The sequence below is a fragment of the Apium graveolens genome, chromosome 6, assembly GCF_009905375.1.
Source record: "Apium graveolens cultivar Ventura chromosome 6, ASM990537v1, whole genome shotgun sequence".
NCBI classification, from domain to species: Eukaryota; Viridiplantae; Streptophyta; class Magnoliopsida; order Apiales; family Apiaceae; genus Apium; species Apium graveolens.
The window spans coordinates 204,559,952-204,565,088 of NC_133652.1; the positions used below are offsets into that span (position 1 = coordinate 204,559,952).

Here is a 5,137-nt window from a genome sequence, read left to right on the forward strand (position 1 = left end):
GATGGGTGAAATAAAATCAAGAAAGTTGATAATGAATAGTATGAATAGTAACTCTTCTTTGGTTTCTTGATTTTAATGGTTGTTTTAGGTTCCAAAAACTATACTAAGCACTCCCAAGACTTCACCATCATCAAAAACACATCTTAAGCTCTCAATAAAGGTATAAATCTTTGACCCAACCTTATTTAAGATTTAAGTTCAAGATCTTTTTAGTATATAGTTGTAAACATAGTTTTGGTGGGAGTATTGTTGTAATCTTGATGTTTAGCTAAGTAGATTTAAGGTTTATTGTTGTTGCCTCAAGAACATGATGTTCTTGAGAGTATTTAGTATGGTGATGATTATATGTTGATTGTTGGTGGTAGTATAAAGATTTAAGACATAAACGAAACTCTGATCGTAACCGTAATCTCGCTAAAACGAACAAAACATAACTTTAAGTTTTTGCAGAAAGTCCCGAAGATGTAAACTTTAGTTTCTTGAAAAATAACCCTTGATTAGGATATAAAATGTTATAAGGATCATTTAGGCGCTTGAATCGCTTGATTCTGATTGACGGATCAAAAGTTATGGCCGTTTTACTAAAAGTGATCTACGCGACAAAAACTGCTACGAATCACGAACTTTGAAAATACAAAGGATCGACTTAAAAATGTTCATAAATCATGATATTTTTAAAGAGAGTATTAAATTGAGTTTTCTAAATTCCATAAAAATTTCAAGTGAAAATAATGATTTTCAATTTTATAAAAATATCGGAGCCGAGACCGCGCGATTAGAAACCGTAGAATCCATAAGCGGAGCCGACGACGAAAATGAAAATGGACTTAAGATACTTTGAAAAAGGAAGCGACCATAATGAGAATAAGGACTTAAATAAATAATAAGGGTAATATAGGTTGAGAGGGTGCATAATAAGTAGCGCATGAGTGTGATAAGTGGCATTTTATACTACTTAGAACGTCCGATAATGGCTTGAATTGATGTCTTGAAATCAAGTATTTTGTGTATTCGATGCGTTTTCTAGTGTTTGTGCATTTCAGGGTATACCTTGTATTTGTGGGGAGATTTCATCAGAAATAAGCCTAGGGGAGTGCTTGGCATTAAATGTGGGAAGTTAGGAGCAGAGCGTAGCAGAAAACGGGAGCAGATTGAAGAATTTTCCAGTGAGCAGCTGGGCGCCTGCTCAGCCTAGCTGGGCGGCCGCTCAGGAAGCTGGACGGCCGCTCAGGATTGCTGGGTGGCCGCTCAGGGGTGTAATTTTTAATACTAATTTTAAGAGTTCTTATTCTGTTGGACTTCTGACTTCTGAGATGGCTGGGTCTTGTGGGGCTTCTATATAAGTAGTTTCAGAGACGTTTCACATAAGAAGTGTGGTATCAATCAAGGAGCAAGGAGAGAAGGAAGAAGACCATTTTAGCACATCGTAACGAAGAAGAGGAAGCATACGTTTTCTTATGGTTCTTTTATTCGTTGTATCAGTGGACGCTAGTTTCTTTACTTTAAACCTTATTACTCTTGTGACGTACTCTGGTTTTAATAAGTATTTTTATTAGTTTAACTTGTGTGTTATTATCATGTTTTCATATGAACCCATGGTGATGAAGAGTTCTATCATGGGCTAATCGTGATCATGGGGTCGTAACGGATTTACTATGGAATTCTTTAGTTAGTTGTTTAATACCTTAGTATGTGATGATTGTATGATATCTAGCATAGGTTGCGCTTATTCGTCTTATGTGCATCACGAACATATAAGATAGGGTGGTAATCTCTTGTGAAGCGACGGTGGATCTTGAGGTTTAGAATTTGCCATGCTAGCATAGGTTCATGTATGTGTATGCATGATTAGTGGGTAACTCTAACCGTTTTACTTGCCCTGTGTAATCATGAGGAATAACTTGTGCTTAAATGGTTATGTTGTCAAATTCTGTAGACATATAGGGTCTTAATATAATTGATGCCTATTTAACTTCTATCTTAATTGTGGATGTTTGGTAGAATGGTATTAGTACAATGAAAGTTGGCTTTTATCAGTTTCATGTTGTTCGATTAATATCATCACCGTTACATGCTAAGGGTAATAACGATAACTATTGAAGGAAGTAGTAATGAAGTTATGATCTCATGTGTGTTTAATATTGTTAATTCAAGTATCAATTAAGTGTTTTAATTCTCATAGTTAATCATAGTTAATAATTAGTTAATCAACTCTAAGTGTTATTGTCTTGACATTGAGAAGTAATCATACATTGGTGAGTAAGTGTTAATTGAACATAATTAGTATAAGTCTCTGTGGGAACGAACTATAAATTATTCTATATTACTTGCGAACGCGTATACTTGCTTTAATTATTAGCGCGTGTTTTGTGCTAACAAGTTTTTGGCGCCGCTGCCGGGGACTCAGCGTATTTGTTTAGTTTATGTACTTACCATCAGTGGTCATTAGGACTCATTAATTAAGACGTGTTACTTATTGTTTCTGGTTGTGTTTCCGGTACTTTAGTGAGCGTTTATGCAAACACGTTCTCGTACTCGTAAGAGGACTTTAGATACGGCTGAGGAGACAGACTCAATTCTTGATACTCCAGAGAAGATAGATTTTAAAGATTTGGATAAAGAGAGTGAGCAGAAGGTGATCGTATAGTTCCGGCAGATCCAGCTCTTATGAACTTTTCTCGGCCTAAAATTGATGACATTCAGTCAAGTATCCTTCATCCGGCTATTCAGGCTAACACCTTTGAAATCAAGCCGGGCACTATTCAGATGGTGCAGAATTATGTTTCTTTCGGAGGTGCTGCGACTGAAGACCCCAACATGCACATTAGGAATTTTGTCGAGATCTGTAGTACTTTCAAATATAATGGTGTGACTGATGAGGCTACCAAGCTGAGGCTTTCCCATTCTCTCTGAGGGATAAAGCTAAGGACTGGTTACATTCTGAACCAGCTGGGTCCATCACTACTTGGAAAGATCTTGCGCAAAACTTTCTAGTGAAGTTCTATCCGATTGCGAAGACTGCAGCTATGAGGAGTGCTCTTACTCAGTTTGCGCAGCAACCAACAGAATCTATGTGTGAAGCTTGGGAGCGCTACAAGGAGATGTTGAGAAAGTGTCCACATCATGGTATGCCTGACTGGATGGTGATCACTGGTTTCTATAATGGTTTGGGGGCCCAATCTCGACCCATGCTCGATGCAGCAGCTGGAGGAGCCTTGTGGGCCAAAAGCTATACTGAAGCTTATAATCTTATTGAAACTATGGCTGCAAATGAGCATCAAAACCTAACTTAAAGGATGATGCCTGGGAAGGTAGCATGTATTCTGGAAGTTGATGCAGCCACAGCTATTGTAGCGTAGCTCCAAGCGCTGTCTTTAAAGGTCGATTCTTTAGCCACCTAAAGAGTCAATCAGATAGCTATGGTCTGTGAGCTTTGTGCAGGTTCTCATGTTACAGATCAGTGTTCTCTTGTTAATGAATCCATTCAGTATGTGAACAATTATCAGCGACCGCAGCAGCCTGTGCCAGCTACTTATCATTCAAACAACAAAAATCATCCCAATTTCAGCTAGAGCGATAATCAGAATGCTATTCAGCAACCATATCAGTAAGGCGTAAGTAAACAGTTTAATCCACCTGGATTCCAGCAACCACAACATTATGCTCAAAGGCAATCATATCCTCAACAAGGAGGTGCTACTCCACCTTCTAGTGCTGATTTCGAGGAGCTCAACCTGTTGTGCAAAAGTCAGGCTGTTTCTATCAAGACCTTGGAAAATCAAATTGGTCAAATAGCCAATGCAGTGCTCAATCGTCAACCTGGCACACTTCTCAGCGATACTGAAGTGCCAGGCAGGAAGAAAGCTAAAGAGCAAGTCAAAGCTATTACCTTAAGGTCTGGAAAAGTTGCTAATGCTGAAAAAGCAAAAGACGGAGAAGCTGAAGTTATTGATGAAGAAGAGCAGCAAAAGGAGAAAGTGGCGGAACCAAGGAATACTACTGTTGAACACACTCTACCTGAGGGTAATACAGGGGAGAAACAGCTCTATCCTCCACCACCTTTCCCTAAGAGATTGCAAAAACAAAAGCTGGATAAGCAGTTCGGCAAGTTTCTGGAGGTGTTCAAGAAACTTCACATTAACATACCTTTCGCTGAGGCTCTGGAGGAAATGCCTAGTTATGCAAAATTCATGAAGAGTATTCTTTCAAGGAAGGTGAAACTGGATGACCTTAAGACCATTGCTCTAACGGAAGAGTGTAGTGCTGTGCTACAACAAAAACTACCTCCAAAGCTTAAAGATCCAAGTAGCTTCACCATTCCTTGCACCATTAGAAAGTTGTCTTTTGACAAATGCTTGTGCGATTTGGGAGCAAGCATCAATCTGATGCCATTATCTATCTTCAAAAAGTTGAATTTGCCTGATCCAAAACCCACCTACATTTCTCTACAATTGGCTGATCATTCTATTACATATCCACGAGGCATAATGGAGGATGTGTTAGTAAATGTGGATAAGCTCTTCTTCCCTGCATCCTTTGTCATTTTGGATTTCGAGGAAGATAAGAAGATTCCCATAATCTTGGGAAGACCTTTCTTGGCTATAGGCCGTACCTTGATAGATGTGCAGAAAGGTGAACTTACTATGAGGGTGCAGGATCAGGATGTGACATTCAATGTATTCAAGGTGATGAAATTCCCTACAGAAGACGAGGAGTGCTTAAGGGTGGATTTGATTGATTCTGCGGTAACTTTAGAACTTGATCATATGTTAATATCTGATGCCTTAGAGAAAGCCTTAGTGGGGGAGTTTGACAATGATGATGCGGATGGAAATGAGCAACTACAATATCTAAATGCTTCTCCTTGGAGGAGAAAGCTAGACATGCCATTTGAATCTCTTGGTACTTCTGATCTCAAGAATGCTGAAGGAAAACTTAAACCATCTATTGAGGAAGCACCTAATTTGGAGCTTAAACAATTGCCTGAACACTTGAGGTATGCTTTTTTAGGTGATGCATCTACTTTACCTGTTATTATTGCATCCGACCTTTCAGGTAGTGAGGAGGACAAGCTCTTGAGGATCTTGAGAAAATTCAAATCGGCTATCGGATAAACTATAGTAGATATCAAAGGATC

The 5,137-nt window shown here is 38.8% G+C and overlaps 1 non-coding gene across 1 annotated transcript; it reads right to left on the minus strand.

Annotated features, from left to right (window-relative positions):
• Positions 1-3,023: 3,023 nt before the first annotated feature.
• Positions 3,024-3,130, minus strand: LOC141669509 (small nucleolar RNA R71). Its single transcript, XR_012553788.1, has one exon. It is a non-coding gene; the product is annotated as a small nucleolar RNA R71 (small nucleolar RNA).
• Positions 3,131-5,137: the final 2,007 nt, after the last annotated feature.